This window comes from Papio anubis, chromosome 6, assembly GCF_008728515.1.
Source record: "Papio anubis isolate 15944 chromosome 6, Panubis1.0, whole genome shotgun sequence".
In the NCBI taxonomy this organism is placed as follows: Eukaryota; Metazoa; Chordata; class Mammalia; order Primates; family Cercopithecidae; genus Papio; species Papio anubis.
Window position 1 is genome coordinate 115,639,872 of NC_044981.1, and position 19,125 is coordinate 115,658,996.

General features: G+C 39.1%; 2 long non-coding RNA genes across 5 annotated transcripts in view; one reads left to right on the forward strand and one right to left on the reverse strand.

Annotated features, from left to right (window-relative positions):
• Nucleotides 1-19,125, forward strand: part of LOC110743148 — a 197,511-nt gene that overhangs the window by 85,765 nt on the left and 92,621 nt on the right. The gene's annotated exons all lie outside the window — the stretch shown is intronic.
• LOC116275346 lies at nucleotides 131-17,872 on the reverse strand. Its single transcript, XR_004184392.1, has 3 exons — nucleotides 17,754-17,872; nucleotides 8,404-8,517; nucleotides 131-332 (listed from the first exon to the last, which is right to left on the reverse strand). It is a non-coding gene; the product is annotated as an uncharacterized LOC116275346 (long non-coding RNA).

Genomic DNA, 19,125 nt, shown 5'->3' on the forward strand with positions numbered 1-19,125 from the left:
ACCTCTCCCAAGATCTGCCTGCCATTTATGAATTGTACTTGGGTTGTGCTGAATAGTAATGAAATTATGAAGTCATGCAGCCTTGGTGGTATTCAAAGAAAGACACAATGGATTCCTAACAGAAGGGATGCAGTGAGTTCTCCTTGACAGAAGAATTACCTATGGAAGGCATCAAATTTTATTTCACAGAGGTTGAATCCCGACGAACAGAGAGGATACTCCAAGTACTGACGGTTTTGCCTGGAGGCCGTCATTCCAGCTTGCACAGACTTTGAATGGACCAGCTGTACCAGATGCATTTGTTTTTCGCTTGGTCATTAGATTTTATATTACTGCAGAGACAAATAAAATAAAAATCATTTCAGAAGAAGCTTATTAGGCTGCCTTTTTTTTTTGTTATGAGTAGCCTACTTTTTACTAAATGTGAATTTAAATCCTTGTAAAAAAGAAGAAATATTTTGGTGACTTACTGTACAGGACTAAAAGCCCTCTACTCTCCGTCTTTTTTTTTTTTTTTTTTTTTAAAGAAAGTGAACATATTTAGTTTGGGAGATAACAGCTTCAATACGTTAAAAATTGATATGTACCCTCCGTTTTTCACATTCATGACAGTGTTAATCAGGCTAGTTAGCTCAATTTTGAAGAATATTTTCCCTCCTTATATTGACTATTCACATGGCTGTGTTCTCACCATAGGTTTTATTCTCGTCTCATGCAGCTGTCTTAGAGTGTGTCTCACTGGTCATAGGAGTATAAAAAAGGGGGAACAAGAAGGCATTATTGTGTAATAGAAAAGCATGAGACTTGGAGTTAGTTGAGAAAGGAAAGAGAAATGGACAGGTGCCCCCACACTGTGCCAAGCATCTTCCCATCATTTATCTTATTTGAAAGCATGTGAGTCTCACAGGCAGGGGTTGCTACCATTGAAGCTTAGAGGTCTCCACTGATGTGCTCTGGGCCACAGTAGGTGTCAGGATCCAAATCTACCTCAATCATCTTCTAGAGTCAGTGCTCGCTCCACCTGCCACAGCGCATCTCAGGGGCTGAGTTCTGTTTAGTAAGCCTATGAGCATTTCTATAAAGTAATAATAAGTACCAACATCAGATTACTATTGTTAAAATAGTATATCGATATATGGGTTGTGCTTTGTAAACTCTAAATGCCAAACAATGGAGATGATGTTTTGTGGATGTCTTATTGAAAATTTAGCATGACTCTTTTTTTTTTTTTTGAGACGGAGTCTTGCTGTGTCACCCAGGCTGGAGTGCGGTGGCAAGATCTCGGCTCACTGCAACCTCTGCCTCCCGGGTTCAAGTGGGATTCTCCTGCCTCAGCCTCCCGACTATCTGGGACTACAGACACATGCCACCACACCCAGCTTTTTTTTTTTTTTTTTTTTGTATTTTTAGTAGAGACGGGGTTTCACTATGTTGGTCAGGCTGGTCTTAAACTAGGGAAGATAACTTAAAATACCTCTGCCCCCAATGTGGTAGAGTTCACTGGAGCCATTTTCATAACAAAAACAGAAAATCATAATGAAGATGCATATTACTTAAAAAATATTGCCAATAGCAATTTGTACATAGAAAGCTAGAATCACTAAGAGGAGAACCTCTGAAGCAGCTATGATGCTTCCAATTGACTGTTGAAAACCACTGTGTACACGAGTATGGTTTTCATAGGTGGGACCGGTGGCCCTAGCATAGGAAAATATTAGTATAATTAAAATGTAACAAGAGCAGAGCAATGTCAGTGGGTGGTGTTAAATATAAGATTTTTTTCTAGGTACTGTCAGGGAAAATCTTGTGCTTACTACTTCCCTAAAAAGAGAGAGGAGAGTAAGTGGGGGAAAACACACACATACTTTTACCCTTCAAAGACGTATCCCTTCATTCATACATAGTAATCAGACGCCACCAACTATTTCTGGCTCACAATCATTTGCAAATTGCCTGGCTACCACTCACCTTGTTTCATCCTTGCCTACACATTCGTCAGCCATCAGAACCACCTACAACGGCTTCCACTCAGAATAGCATGGTTACTAACAAATCCCCTCAAAGGGAAAATGAATGTGTGCAGTCGGGTGACACCCTTCCTTTTTCCTTCTTCTTCCCTGTGGCTGGGGCCCACTTGGCACTAAGCGTCCTTCTGTACAGATGGTGCACTCTTTTCTGCTCCTGCTTTATCACATTCTCTGCCAAAGCACCGAGTGCCAGTTTTCCGGTGAGAATCTGCTTGCAGAAAGCTAGCTGCCTAGGTTATGTCACCTCCTTTGTAGTCTACTGGGGTTACAGTGAGACAATGGCTAGGAACAGAGAAGAGAAAGGAGGTAGGCAGAGATGGAGTTTGTACAAGGAAGAAAATTACTAGAGAAATGGAATGCATTCACTTGTGTGAACTTTATTAAGTTATTTTGACTCTCTGGACTTCAGTTGTCTCATCTCTAAAGTGAAGGAGTTGAACTGGATATCTATTGCTTCTCACCTCTAACATTCTACAAGCTTGTGGCCTTTTAGCTTATATTGCTTCAGATGATGCATAGAAGTGAGCTCCATTGTGCTGAAAACCTTCTACATGAAAGTGATAACTGTATTATGGCCAGTCAGCAATTTGGAGGAGGAATAAATACGTTTCAGATAAGTGCGGGTGGTAGCTTCTTTATAGCAAAACTAGGTCTGCCTGTTGAAACATTTCAGTGAGGTCCTAACTTCAGACTGTCGTGTTCTTCAATGTGAAGAAGAGTTTTCTACGCAGGTGCAGGTTTCTTGTGATGTAGACAATTAGTCTGGTGTTGCTGATGCAGGAAAGGATGATTTACTGGGCTTTTACTGTAATTTTGGTTTCAGGGACATAGTGGTAAACAATTTTGAACCTAATAGCCATACAGCAGGATGCGCAGTGGCTCACACCAGCAGACTACAGGCAGTCTTTCCACTAGAGTGCCAGATTATGGCTACCTGCCCTTCAAATATTTTTGCTGATGTGGAGACCATTCTGAAAGGCTTTCAGAGGGGTCTGACCTCACCCTGTTTCCTACTGTGGCCATCAGAGCAGCTGTGAGAGCACTACTCAGGATCTCTGGGCAGGTTCTGGGGCTGTCCAAGATTCCAAGATTCCAGGGAAAAGTCTGCAGCATTTTTATAGGACTCCGGGCTCTCACTCAACTCCACACTCTGCTGTGTGGCTATAAATGTTTCTCTGTAGATTCTGTTATATACTATGTAGAAATAAAGAAGAATGCTTGAGGTAAAAAAGAATACTGCTGTTTTGATATTGAGCTTTCACACATCTGAATTATGAGTCATTCCTCCATCAATATGTTCTAATAACTATTTTGAATATATAACAACTACATATTTTGTGATCTCCCCACCTTTCTTTCCTATTAAAGTTTCTGCTTGAGGGGTATGGGTAGAACTTGACAGAAAAACAGGTTTTGTTTTTTCTTTTTAACTATGCTGGGGTTCTGCATACAATTATGTATTAAAATGGGTGGTGGTCCTTTGTTTCCTATACTTTTCATTTGCTACATATTTATTTTTCCTTGTAGCACATACCCTGGCATGCACAAGAACAACTCAGATCACAAGAATCATATATAACCCAGAGCTAGGGAAATACTAGTATTAAAAGTATATTAATCTGCTCAGGCTGCCACAATAAAATGCCATAGACTAGGTGGATTAGTCAGAAATTTATTTTCTCACAGTTCTGGAGGCTAAAAGTCCAAGATCAGGGTTCTAGCCAACTCTGTTTCTGGTGAAGACTCTCTTCCTGGCTTACATACAACCACCTTCTTCCTATGTCCTCATATGGCCTTTTCTCAGTGGATGCTTGGTGGGAGAGAGTGCACGCTCTGGTGTCTCTTCTTATAAGGATGCTAATCCTATTGCATCAGGGCCCTACCCTTATGGCCTCATTTAACCTTGATGACTTCCTTCGAGGCCCTATCTTCAAATACAGTCATGTTGGAGGTTAAGGCTTGAATATATACATTTTGGTGGGATATAAACATTCAGTTCATAACAAGAAGTACAGTTCTCAGGGGAAGTAGTGTAGGGTTGAAGATAGTGGAGTTTAGTGGCTAAAGAGTATGGTCTTTGGAGTCAGTTACATCCTAGTTTGATTTCTTGTTTTGCCACTTACTGTGTGACCTTGGGTGAATTCATTCCTCAATTTTTTTTTTTTTTTTTTTTTACTATCTACTGGGTGTTATTTGAGGAGTTGGTCATAGAGTTGTAAATATGACAGAAGTAACAATACTGTGGGAAGTCCTTAGAAAAGTAGATAGAGCATGGGAAGTATTCAGCAAATCCTAGTTTCCAAAATTTTCTGGTTAGTTCAGGCCTAGTAGAAATAGGTTCTATTTTGTTTAGAATCCCTTGGATTTCCCAGGAATTGAGTCAACTCCAGTGGGACTATACTTTAGCAAACATTGTACAGTTTCTGCAAGGAGAGCGGTTGTCCCTGAGGTGTATGCGTATCCTTGTGTATATGAGAAGGCATGTGTTCAGGTGGGGAGAAGGAAGGCTGGTCACAGATGGCAGGGACAATAGAGCTGGATGTAAGCAGAGACTAAAAAGCCCCATTGTGCACTGACTGATGAGGCTTAGTCACTACAGATTGTGCTATAGGAGAATTGGTTCTCTGATGGTCTCTTGAAGCCATCCATTGTCTCTGAAATTCTTTCAGGTGAAAGGTGAGCCACAGGAGGTTCTTCTATTGAAGATTCTGCCTGGATTTCCCCAGTCTACCTTAGGGAGTCTCTCCAATTCTGAGGTCATGTTGATTTCTTTTCCGACCTTGATCGACAGATGCATATGTTCATGTGCACACGCACACACACATATATACTTTAAAAACTTATAATAGAGGTCTTTTAGGTGTAAGAGCATTGAGGGTATAAATATTACAATCAACTTTGTTTTCTGCTAAGGGAAGGAAATGATTCAGCAGCGTCCTCTTGCTGTTTAGAATTACAGATAACATCTTTTAATTCTTTATTGGTTTTAAAGTTAATTTGTTATCATAACAATCTAAAGGTGTCTTAAAAGCTGTCCTCTAGAATCTCTAGTAATATCTCAAGTACAACCACTGAGAGTTTTTTCAATCACTTGAAGGTTTTCTAACCTTCAAATTAATTCTGGTGGCATCAGAATGCTGCAGAAAGGGCAACGGGCTGAGGGAGACTGGAGGAATTGGAAGGACTCTAGTCCTCCATCTGCCTCAAGCCAGGAAGGACCTTGAGAAAGTCACCAACAGATTCCCTTAGAAGCAGATTCTAGTCTTCCAGTTTAATTAATCTCCCTGGGACTTAATATTCCTATTTGCAAAATGAAGGTATTAGAGTAGATGACCTCAAATGCTCTTTCTGGTTGATCCTTAAAAGTGGCCAGACTGAAATGCCACAGGCATTATGCTTTATGTGCATTATCACATTTAATTTTCTCATGACACTTGTCACTCACATTATCCTCATTTTTCAGACAAGGAAACCAAAGGCTAGAGAAGTTAAGAAATTGGCCCTGAGATCCTTACAGCGAGTAAGTGATAGTCAACCCCAGACTGCATTCATAAACATTATGTGATCTTGTTCAACGAACTAAAATAGCCTTTGTCCAGATGTGAGCTTCGCTGTAAGGGGACACAATTAAACATAAGACAGTTTTCTGCATTCTTGTGTGTCCATGTCAGATTTGGGACACATAAAAGAAACACACTTGAAGTGATTAGGTTTTTAACTGCTGTCTAAACAATAATTTGGCAAAGGAAGAGAAAAATTTGGGCTTGAGGTCTTCAACATGGGCATGCGATTGGGGGACTGGTCTTCAACCATGGGTAGGATTTGAATAAACAAGGGATTTACAGGAAGATGCTACAGAATGTGAACATAAGAAGAGAAAAGATGAGACAGAAGTTATGTCTGGTATACAACTACCCATGGCTGAAGACCAGCCCCCCAATTGCATGCCCATGCTGAAGACTTCAAGCCCAAATTTTTCTCTTCCTTTGCCAAATTATTGTTTAGACAGCAGTTAAAAACCTAATCACTTCAAGTGTGTTTTTTGTATGTTTATTTCTTTTATGTGTCCCAAATCTGACTTGGACACACAAGACTGCAGAAAACTGTCTTATGTTTAATTGCGTCCTCTTACAGCCAAACTCAGGTCTGGTACAGGTAGTTGCTGGGCTTTCTGTGAGTTGTGGAGGTCTGCGTTATGAAATTAACTTGGAAAGACACAGGGCGGCTCTAGGGATGAGATGGTAGGAATGTAGGGAGTCCATTCCAAGTGATAACTAAAGGACAAAAGTAGATTTAGGGACAGTTTAGTTATAGGGGATGCAAGAAAAGGAAATGTCAAAGATGACTCAAGATTTTTTCACTGGATTTCTAAGAAATGTTAATATTGCCATACTGCTCTGTGTAAGATATAAGAAATGATTTTTGGATGAAGAAAAAGCAGGAAGATAGAACTGGAACTTACTAGTGGAAAGGGACACATGAAAAATGGGAATATTTTATATTCTTATTTAGAGGGGTGTGTGTGTGTGTGTATGTTGCTTCTCTCTTTCCAAAACTTTTGTAAAGTCTGCTTTACATACAAAGGATTTTGGAACACTCCTTTTTGTTTCTTTCATTTGGCTTTTGGTGGAAATCAAGGAAAGGGACTATATTACTCATATGGTAGATTGATATTGTGCAGAACAGGAACAGTTTGTGGAGACACTGAGTTAATTTAGCTAGGGTTTGGAGCTAGATGGAGCATGAGAACCTACCCTTCCCAACTCAAACACACATCCCTACCTCACCCTTGCCTTCTTAATGTTTGCATTAGACTTTCAATAGGATATGGAATGGGAATTAGTTCAATCTTACCTAGACTTAAGGAAAAGTATGAAGCCCTCAGCTGATGAATGTGTTAGATATGGAACGGTAATCAAGAAAAGTAGAGAGGAAAGTCATATCTATGAAAAGCAATCTAAATGAAGTAGAACAGTTCTAATCCCATGAGATCCATTCATAGCATGATTATTAATAAGTTGATTTATTTAAATGATCTTCTATGTCCCTTTAAACAAATCCTTTGGAACTTTAAAAAGCAAAGAAGCTAAGATAAACTCAAGTTTTTTGAATGCATATTCTGCCAGGTTTTCAGGAAAGTATATATTTGGCAGTCAACATTTATTGAGTACCAGTTAAAATTAAGGCATTACACTTTGTCTTGTGGGAAGATACAAAAGAATCATGTCTCTGCCTTTGCAGTCTAGGGTTTACTTCATACACTGTGATCCTTTTCGATTGACAGAGAAGGTATTAACTTGGAATCTTAGATTTTGAAAGGAAGTTAGATGATTATACTACTCTTTCCAAGTCTGCAATGGTTTTTTTTTTTTTTTTAAATGAGATATTCTAGTGGCATCCTTTATCCTCTGTTTCTAACTTGAATCTCAGCAAAGTTGAGGAAATTCTAGAAAAATCAGAGCTAGTAGTGTTTATAGTGATTAGAACATAAGTGTGTGTGTGTGTGTGTGTGTGTGTGTGTGTGTGTATTGGGGAGAAAGAAGGAGAGGAAGGAGGGGCATGAAAATTAGTATAGAAAATTGAGAGATGGCATTTGGGATTTTCAAATATAATAAAATATTTATAGGTCTTAAAACATTTTAAACTAAAACTGGAAAAATTACTAAATCAGATTTAGGTTTGTAAGCTATCGAGTTGGGTCCCATACTTCATTTTAAAACATATTATTGGCTGGGGGTGGTGGCTCACATCTGTAATCCTAGCACATTGGGAGACCGAGGCAGGCAGATCACCTGAGGTCAGGAGTTCCAGACCAGCCTGGCCAACATGGTGAAACCCCATCTCTACTAAAAATACAAAAATTAGCTGGGCATGGTGTCATGTGCCTGTAATCCCAGCTACTCAGGAGGCTGAGGCGGGAGAATCATTTGAACTCCGGAGGTGGAGGTTGCAGTGAGCTAAGATCACACCATTGCACTCCAGTCTGGGCAAAAAGAGCTAGATTCCATCTCAAAAAAAAAAAAAGTTATTTTCTCCATGTCCATTTGTCCAAATGATACATTCAGTACAAGTCAGCTGTACAATTTCATTCACAGAATAAAAGTATCATAGACTGGCATAAAATTCTTTATCTAGTACAACCATCATCTCTATGACTTTTGCACTCATTCTAGACCTTCAAGAAGGAGAAACTTTTCCTTTAGTGGATCCTAGGGTATCATTGGAAAGCTTGGACTATGTAAAAGACCCTGAATTGAGTTGAAATTTGTCTTCCTGGAGTTTCCATTTATTTATGCCAACTGATAAATTAGAAACACAAACAAAATAGGATAACCCCTGTTCATAATACAGCTATGAAAGGTTTGAAGCTTTCTACCATGTCAAACCAATCTCCATTCGCCTCTTCTGTGTGTCTCTTCTTCTCCAGGCTGAACATCTGCATTTCCTTCTTCCTTTCTCTGTGCAGTGTGACTTGAAGTTTTGTCATTGACTGAAAAATATCCAATATGCCCATATTCTTGTTAGTGATCATAATGATGGCATAGTATCTTAAGAGTGATTCATTCATTCAAGAAATTATTTACTGAGTACTTACTAAGTCAGAGTTCCATGCTGAATACTAAAGATAGAGCAGTGAACACAGTAGAATAGAACTGTCATTCTCATGGAGCTTACACTTAAGTGAAGGAGACAGAAAATATATTAGATATACAGTATAATATAATGTATAAAATAGGAGAGTTTAGGGGAAAAATAAGCAGGACAGAGATAATAAGATATAGATGGGGAGAGAGTTGTTAGGGTCATTGGTTAAGGTGACCTAGGAATGCCTCACTGAAGAGATAAGTCTTAAGTAAAGACTTAGGAACATGAAGGAATGAGTTTGTGGATATTTGGTGAAAGAGAGTTCCAGACAGATGAAAGAGCAAGTTCAAAGGCCTTGAGATGGGGCAAAGCTGGTATGTTAAGAAAATGAAAGCAAAATAGCAAGGAGGCTAGTGTGGTGAAAAAGGAAAAGCTAGAGCAGAATTAGGAGATGAAGTCACAGTGGGATTAGATCATTAAGGACTTTGGCTATGAACCTGAGAGCAATGAGGAACTGTTGGAACATTTGGAGCAGAGGAGTGACTTGATATAACTTTTAGCAGAAACACTCTGGTTGCTACTGCTGGTGTTGATTAGACAGAAAGTGAAGCAGGAGGACCAGCTAGGAGACTACCGCAATAATGTAGGCAAGACATAATGGTGGCATGTGGACTGGCATAGCAGTGGAATCCGTGAGAAACAGTTGAATTCTGGATACAGTTTGAAGCTAGAGCTGATAAGATTTGCTAGCGAATCAGAGGTGGGTTGTGAAAGAAAAAAGTAGTGTCAAGGATAACTGCAAGACTTTCAGCCTGAGTCACCATTTACTGAGCTGAGTAGGGTGGGTATAGGGAGTGAGGAGCAGGTTGATGGGGGATGATAAGGAGTTCAGCTTTGGATCTATGAAGTTCAAGCTGCGTATCGCCACATGAATGGAAGTCTGGGTTGGAGATAAACTTGTAAGAATTATCTGCACAGAGATGGGATTTAAATAGAGGAACTTGAAGGTTATCACCAAAAGGGAGAGAGTGATGTAAGAGAAGCTAAGATAGTTGTGAGGGCTCCTGGGTGGTTGACCCACAGAGAACTGGGCAGACTGCTTCCTCTCCTCCTATGTATCCACTTGGACTAAAGCCCCTTAAGATCACTTTAGTCTTCTGGGTAGCTCCACCATACTGTAGACTTGTACTGAGCCTTCTGTTTCTGACTTTCCCAGCCTACCCTCTGAGTCTTTTTCCTGTGTGCTACTCCTAACCTGTATCCTCCTACATCCCACCACCTCTGGGTTATATCCACCATGTGGAGGCTGATGGACCCCCACCAAAATTCAGTTTGGATGTCAAGACTGATAATGCTATACTCCAACACCAAGGGTATGAAAAGTTTCATTACTTACAAAATAGAAGTCTCAGAAATCAGGATGGGCTTCTCAAGGAAAGGATACTGGCTCCATATTTACATTGTGGAAGGAGGTTGGAGCTGGGTCAAGGTACCCACGTGTGGGGAAGGGCTTATGTGGTTTGTATCTCCTGCAGGAGCCAAAGAAGAAAACACCCAAGCTGTTTTAACAGCTTTCCCAGAGGTGGGGCAAGAGGGAAAGAATGAGGGGTGAGGATTAAAATATGACAGTAGTCAAATATCAAAAAATGGTGTTAGATACATTATTATATCCTGCTTTTTTGTCATGAATATTCTGGACTTGAGTTCAGGGATCATTCATTTATCCTCATTCAATGCACTCTTGTTAAATGTAGCCCATTAACCCCAGCTCCTAAAATCCCCTTGGATCCAATTATATCAAAGAGTATTTTTACAATACTACCAAGCCACTTATCATTGGAAAATGTAATGATGATAACCTCAACATTTTTAATGATTGATTTAAAAATGCTTAAATGACAAAGCTAAGAAGAAAACACTGTGGCCTCTCACTCAACTATTTCCTCCAGGTTGACGTAATCCATTAGCTACCCTTTGAATGCAGCCAATCACTAACTTGTCACATTAAACTGGCATCCAAACCTTATTATTCCACAGTGTCTCAAAGAAAGTTATTGTATTAGTCTGTTCTTGTGTAGTTATAAAGAAATACTTGAGGTTGGGTAACCAATAAAGGAAAGAGTTCTAATTGGCCCATGGTTCTACAAGCTGAATGGGAAGCACGGTGCTAGCAATGGCTCGGCTTCTGGGGAGCTCTTACTCATGGCAGAAGGTGACAGGGAGCCCACATGTCACATGGCGAGAGCTGGAGCAAGGGGGAGGGAGGTGCCACACATTTTTAAACAACCAGATCTCACATGAACTCACTCATCACCGAGGGGATGGGGCTGAGCCATTCAAGAGGGGTCCATCCCCATGATGCAAACACCTCCCACTAGACCTCACCTCCAACACTGTAAATTACAGTTTAACATGAGATTTTGAGGGGACAAATACCCGTACCATATCAGTCATAAAAAACAATGCTAATTCTCTTGCATAAATCCAGATGGTTTACCAGATTAATAATAGTATCAAAGGAAGAAACATGGTTATATTTGCTTTGTGATTATATTCTCAGAATGCTGTTGGGAATCCATCACAAATATAGCTCCCTGAAGCTTTTTGATTTCAGTTTCATCTATTTTTGCTCTCCTAATACTGCTCTTAGTACCCTGAGATCTCAATGGCAAACTATTTTATACTGTGTTTATAATTCATCATTATAAGGAGACATGAGCTCATTTAGAACATACAGGTGCTGTCCGATAGTCTTTACCCTCACTGGGGTTCAATTTCTTCCTAATAATGTTCAGCTGGGGTTTTGGAGGTTGAACACCATTATCTTTATCTCATCGTTATATCATTAATTCAAAGTCACAGGCCTTCCTTTGCTCCATAACTTTGGCATTTTTAATTCTCCCTCCTCCTAATCTCATCTTATTTGCGACTCTAGTGACCCTGATGTGAATCTAACTGGCCCTACCATTTTTATCCTCAACGTTCATTTTTTTTCCGTCACTCATTTAATAATTCTATTTGCTATGTTCCTAGCACTGTATCACTAAGATGACGAATACAAAATACATGAATACTTTTCAGTTGTTGTTTTCTTTAAAAAATATCTGAGGCTACATTTTTGTTTAGTTTTCTTTCCCCTTTCCTCCTCATTTTATCATTTAGCAATTGCTCTCAAAATTGTATTTTTGAGAACATCATAACACTTTTGAGTCATAATCTCCTTAGGAGTCTCATGCCATGAATAATGCATGTCTTTTCTGTAAACACTTTGCAGACATTCATCTTGTCTAGGGTGTACAACTCGTGATGTCCAGTTTTCTTTTCCTTGAAAAAGTCAAAATTCAAGATAGCATGGTCACTTTCTTTTAGATTTCACATTTCTTTCACTTCATCAATAAGTTCCCCTTGTTGTCAGAGCTAGGTCCAAAGTGGTTGTTTCCTCTGGCTACTTCCTTGTTGTTTTAGATATTAAATTGTCATTAATTATACTCAAGAAACTTTTACATAGTTGGCTTTTAGCTAAATAAGTCTTTTTTTTATATTCATGGCTGGTTGATGTCTTGGTTCACTACTGATGAGAACAGGAACCTTGCCTGTCTTGTTCACCACTAATTCCTGCATCATGGTGGGGCCATATGGCCAGTGATGTTATTACTTAGTGCTTTCTAGTGTGCTCTGCCTTCGGGAAATGGAGATGTCTATGCAGCATTAATATTTTCAACCTGTAACACTAGTCTGCTTCTTCTCTTAAAAATCTGTTTCTTTTGAATAAGACAAATCCTTCGCTTATCATGTTCTAATGTAGAGGGCAATCACATCACATTTCAGAGATTCATTGTTTCATATTTTTATTGATTTAACAAATATTTATTGAGTGCCTACATAAGAATAACAATTACATTAAAAGCTATTGTGATTGAACATTAATTGTGTGTCGGGCACTTTCTAAGGCATTTTACATGAAGTAATTAACTTGATCGTTACAATCCAACTGAGATGCAGAGATATGGAATTTTCCAAGGTTAACATTTTAAGTGGAGGAATGTGACAGTATTCTAGGCACTGGTGATCAAGCAATGGACAACATGGGCAACATTCCTCTTCTAAGGGAGTTTACATTTCAGTGAGGAAAGCAAATGGTAAATAAATTTTAAAAAGATACTTTGACAGAATGTGTGCTATGAAAAGAAAAACATGAGGATTTGCTAGAGAGAAAGTGGAGAAGAAAATACCTTTTATCAGATGGCCAGGGAAGAGTTCTCTGGGGAGGTGACAGTTTAACTATGGTTCCACCAGGATGTTTTCAGTGGCATGTAACAGAAAACTGAAATCACAATAGTTTAAATAATAGGGGAATTGTTATCTTGCATAAAAAATGCCTTAAGCCAGGCATAGTGGTGTGTGCCTCTAGTCCCATCTACTTTAGAGGCTGAGGTGGGAGGATGGCTTGAGCCTAGGAATTTGAAGCCAGTCTGGGCAACAAAGAAAGACCCCATTTCTTAAGAAAACAAAAGATGTCTTAAGGTAGAAGGGCTCTGGGAATAGTTCAGAGGGTAAAGGTGTAAGGAAATTTTTGTTCTTACATGCCTATCTCAGCATGTGGACTTGCTACCACCTTGCTCAAAAGATGGAATGACACTTGTAGCCATTCTGTCCTCATCTACCTTAGGCAAAGTTCATAGGCAAAAAGAAAGTTTCTTCCTGTAGGTCTATTTTTTTAATCAGCTAAAAGATTGTATTAGTCTGTTTTTCATGCTGCTGATAAAGACATACCAGAGACTGGGTAATTTATAAAGAAAAAGAGATTTAATGGACTCAGAGTTCCATGTGGCTGGAGAGGCCTCACAATCATGGTGGAAGGTAAAAGGCATGTCTTACATGGCAAGAAAAGAGAGAATAAGAGCCAAGCAAAAGGGGTTTACCCTTGTAAAACAATCAGCTATCATGAGACTTATTCACTACCATGAGAACAGTATAGGGGAAACCATCCCCACAATTTAGTTATCTCCCACGGAGTCCCTCCCACAACATGTGGAATTACGGGAGCTACAATTCAAGATGAAATTTGGGTGGGGACACAGAAAAACCATATCAGAAATCTTTGTTCCCAGCAGACTTCATATTATACCATATTGGCCAAAACTGTGTCACTTCCATGAGGAATGATGTTACCATGACTGATGCAGAGTCTAAGTTTTAGTTAGACTGATTGAGAGTCAGTCACTGGAGCTTGGGTTTGCATCACTTTTGCTAAGTGCAAGAACAAACAGAGAAGGGTAAACAATTTAAAAATTAGGTACAAAAAAGGGGATAGATTGGTGTAGAAAATGAAGTAGAGGTTCATTCCTCTTCAAAGGAAATTTCCTCCCAGTCTAATTGAGAATAGATAGTAACCTCTCTTAGAAGCAAAATTTACTCAAAGACCTGTGCTAATATTCTTAAATATCTGCTAGCCATAATTAAGAAATCAATATACTCTGTGTTCTTAGCTCCCACATTTTAGCCTAGATATTTGTCCCGGCATGCCTGAACATGTCCAAGCAAGCATTAGGTCATAGCTTATTCCTCTTTCCTTATTTGGAAGTGTTTTTGCCTCTCTCACCATTCCACAAGTTACTTCCTTTTTTCCTTTGTTCTCCTCTGCCTTCACCTCTTTTAGGAAGTTTTAAATTGCTAGCCAACTGGGACAAGTACAGAATGCGAGGTCCCATTCCAGCCAATGGAAACCAGACACAGCAGTAGGTAACCAGACGTGTCAGGTTATAAATGATCCTGTCTCTTTTGTTTGTGTGTGCCCTCGTGACAAGATTGCTAGTGAGTGGCACCCTTTCTGCAGAAAGTAAACTAGCCTTGCTGAGAGATCCTTTGTTTCAGTGTTGATTTTTCCGAGAACCCATCCCCAACAATTGGGATAGGCAATTGCTAGTGCCTATAGTAAGCTTCATCTCGAGAAATAAGAAGGTGTCCACCATATGAGGATCTGGGGGAAGAATTTTCAGAGAAGTAAACAACAGGTACAAGTCCTTGAGAGCAGGAACTAGCTTAATACATTCAAGAAACAGAAAGAGGGTTGTTTGTCACATAGTCACCTGGGATCACACAAAGTAGGAAACGGGAAGAGGTGAGAAGTGAAATGGCGTAGTGTTTGAATGTGGGCTTAGGAGCTATAGTTTCTGGGTTCAAATAACAGACCTGTGTTTATTATTTATTTGTCATTTCACAAATTATCTAAGTTAGCTGTGTCTCAGTTTCCTCATGATTAAAACACATATAAATAATCATATAAACTCATGAAATTGTTGAAAGATAAGAAAATAAACAATTAGAACAGGGCATAGAATATTGTAGGTGCTCAAAAAATGTCAGTTATCATTATTATATCACTGGTTCAGGGTTCAGATCACATAGGATCTTGGAGGCCATAAGACGAGTGTGTCAATTTTATTTAAATTAAACCATAAAGCCATTGAAGTGTTTTAGGCAGGCAGTGATCTAATATGATTTAGATTTTTACAGAATAGTTTTTTTTCCTGCTATGTATAGATTAGGGTACAGGGAAGTGGGGAAAGAGTAGATGCAGGATAGTTAGTAGGATTTTACAGTAAACTAGGTCAGGTGGGTTTGACTAGGGTGAAAGCACTGGGGAGGAAGATAGAGCCAACAAAACTTAACAGCTAACACTTGAGCTTGTGGTTTAGGGAAATAAGGAATTCTGAATGTTTGACATGAAAAACTGGAAAAAATCGTGATGCCCTTTATAGAGATAGGGAAGGGCCCCATAGGATTCATAAAACTGCCAAAGGGGTCTACAGAACAAAAATGTTCAGAACCCTGCTTTAAAATCCTTTGTCTGTGAATCCACTCTTCCACATTTCTTTAGAGTTTTTCTTTTATCCTTCCTGTTTTCTTGGTAACTCACTTTCTCCCAATGTATACACTTGATCTGATGATACATAAAACCATTTGTGAAGATGATTTAGGTCAAGCTGGTTTACCATACAGCAGAAATGAGAACACAATGAATTTAGCACTAGCTTGTTGAATACGTCCCAGAGCTTTCAAAGCCCAGCTGTTCAAGTTCAGTAAATGACTCTCATGAAAAGTGATTGGTAGTTATGTTCATTTCTATTTCTCCTACCCTTTCCTTCCAGCTGCTAAAGCCTAATTTTTACTGTAGGTCAAAATAATTGTAATTTCTTTCGTTCTCAAAGTCAAGTTAAAAGCAGACAGAATAGCCATCTCGGTTTAGCCTGATTGCATTCCATTGACATAGTCCAGATGGCCTTCACTGATGGGTAGATACATGCGTCTCTCCTACCTGTCCCTCAAAGTGTCCTGTGAGGATACAATCTGTGTAGACATCCATCTTTGCATACCACATGGACTTTTTTTCCCACGTTTTACTGAATATCAACATTTAAAAAGGGAGTTCATAAAGTTCCTGCAAATAACTCAAACCTTATTGCATTTTGATGGCAACAACAAAAACAAAACCTTGTACATTATACTTTTACTGGCAAGGTCCACTCTCATGTTTGTGTGGTTCTGCAAGTACGATAACTCATAGGATAAGTTTTTTGCTATACCTAAAGATAATATCATTGACATGCCACTAGTATTTGGGCACATAAATTATCTTTCCAGTAGTGATGATGACGTGAGCTTTGAACTACTTCTTTCCACTTTTCTTTCTTATGGTAAAAATGACTATATCACTCAGGACATTTTTTGTTGCAAATTATAGAAACCCAACTTGAGCTAGTTTTGGCAGAAAATCTAGCATAAAGATCAAAGGAAGAGTTAAAGACATTTTTACAAGGCAAGGAACAGAGCAGTTTCGGGAGTCTCAGAAACGAACAGGCACTGATGTTTGAACACTGCCTAGGTTCCTTTTCTTTCCATCTCTCATCTTTTTTTTTCTCTCTCTCAGCAGAACACCTTCTTCCACTGACAGCTTTGAGGCTGTATCTTTCCAGCTTTAGCATCAGAAAGGAAAGGAGTCTATGTCTCAGCTCCAAATGGAAAAATCCTAAAAAAGAACACTGATTGGTGATGTTAGGACAGAAGCCCAACAGCCATCAAATCACTGCAACAAGAAAATGAAGGTTACGTTGTAAGATAGCAGCCCTCAGATCATGACTTTAGATCTAGAGTAAAGGGGTAGTTCCCCAAGAGAGTGGGGGATGTTGTTCTCAGAAGAGAACCCTACTCAACAAAAACAAAACAATTTTTAAAATGGCAAGAGTTTACTAAAAGAACCCGTTTGCAAGATGGTCAGAAGGAATTGGTGGTCAACTCAGCAACTAGGGAATAGATTTACTGGTTCAGGAGTGGCACACGCCTCTCCTTAGTTTTCAGTCTCAGACAGTTAAACTCATTGGATGATTTTCTTAATATACTTAGATATCTAATTGAAGATCAGCACTTTTCCAGCAATCACATCTTATTGAATTGTTTTGCTTTCTTTATGTCTCTGTTTTAATTTGAAGAAGTTTTTTTGTTTGTTTTTTGTTTGTTTGTTTGTTTGTTTGTTTAAATTCATTGCCTATTATGTGGCCTAGGAAATTTCCTCTTCAAGAAGTCATCTAGTATATGGTGAACCCAAACTGCTTTGGGCATTAATCAGTATTTTCCTTCTATACCAATAACTGGATTATAGACAAGCAGAATTGTTTGGACTAGATACTGACACATATCTGGAAGGAATTTTATTTATAGCTGGCATAATCCCTATATTTTTACCAACTAAGTCAGATTCAGAGAAGGTAAATGATTTGCCCAAAGTCACACCTCTCATTATTAAAAAAGCCAGCCCTAAAACCCCAGGATGGCCTGACTTCTCTGGTTTTTTATCTTTTCCATTACATCAGGCTTAGTGAAGAAAAGTGAATATAAATTCAACAAGAATGCACATGAATATGAGGTTGAGTCACCCCAGTTCCTGTTGATGAATACCTGCTACTGTTAGGTCTTAGAACATCAAGGGCAAACGGGAGGTGCCTTGCACAGAGAGAAGCTTTCCTCTCTCGTGTGTGCAGGACCTTTGGTGTTGGGAATATTATGGACAGCATAAAAGAACTTTCAGAGGAGATAGATTCCGTCTCTCTTCTTTTGACCCATGTCCAGCCAGGTTCTACTCACCATGTATCTCTCCAAGCAGCCTCTCCTTTGCTTTGCCACTGATGCGGCAGCTCCTTATTTTCCCTGCTTCCCAAACAGCCTCCTTCCAACCCATCATCACCATAGTGATCTGTCTAAAATGCAAATTGGATCGCATCAGGCTCCAGCTTAAAATAGTTCAATGCCTACCCCTTCCTTCAACCAGACAGGATAAAATTCATTCTCTTTGCGCCATCATTCCTCTCTGCCTCTCTTCTCAATTCCTGCCAAACCTGGTGTCTGATTTGTTAAGATTCTGTACAGACCTAATAAATAGAACTCCTAGAAATTAGGGTCATGGAACCTTATTCATCTTGACGTATCTAGTAATGCACAAGTATTTATTGAACTGGATTACTTTTGAAGCAGACTAGGTCTGAAAATCAAACAAAGCTATTTACTGAATAAGTTAATGTTTTTCTGACAAAACCACAAATACAAATAATTGCTCTTGTATATTACTTTTTAGTCTTCTGAAACTAGATTCATTGCTATTATAATACTATAAGCAACTGATGAAATAAATGGAATTTGAATTTTGCAATCTGATTTGCAGCTTGAGGGAATATCATGAAACTTAATGCAAGGCTAAATCCTGACTAAATGTGGGCAAGGAATTTTTATTTCTTATGTGGTTTTTGATACTCTGGGACTATTTAAGTTTTTTGCTCTTTTGAATCTCTTTTCATGCACTTCTGCTGCAATTTTATTTTTGAAAAAGAGTGAATGGAATTTTAAAAAGAGCAATTGCTACTAAGAGCGGAAGACTGTAAGCCCTGATATACACAGAAATCAACCCATGCTGGAAGAAAAATGTAATTCTATGAGGGCTATCTGGATTGCAGTTCACTGATTCCAGTGTCTGCGGACCTCCGTGAAGGTGGGAAGACCTGCTACCTTGCTCAGCTGTCAATAAGAAAGTTAAAGCTGCGGATGCCCTTTCTATTGAAAGAATGAAGATTATTTCTGAGATTGTTAGTGAATATGTTTCTTAAGATATATGTGAAATAGGGTAAATATTTGTATAACTTTACTACCCTCAGATCTCCTTTAAAATAGTGTCATTAAAGATGCCTCTGAGGCTGGGCGCAGTGGCTCACACTTGTAATCCCAGCACTTTGGGAGGCTGAGGAGGGCGGATCACGAGGTCAGGAGATCGAGACCATCCTGGCTAACACGGTGAAATCCCATCTCTACTAAAGATATAAAAAATTAACCAGGCGTGGTGACAGGCGCCTGTAGTCCCAGCTCCTCAGGAGGCTGAGGCAGGAGAATGAAGTGAACCCCCACAGCCTGGGCAACAGAGGGAGACTCCGTCTCAAAAAAAAAAAAAAAAATGCCTCTGAATGGCATT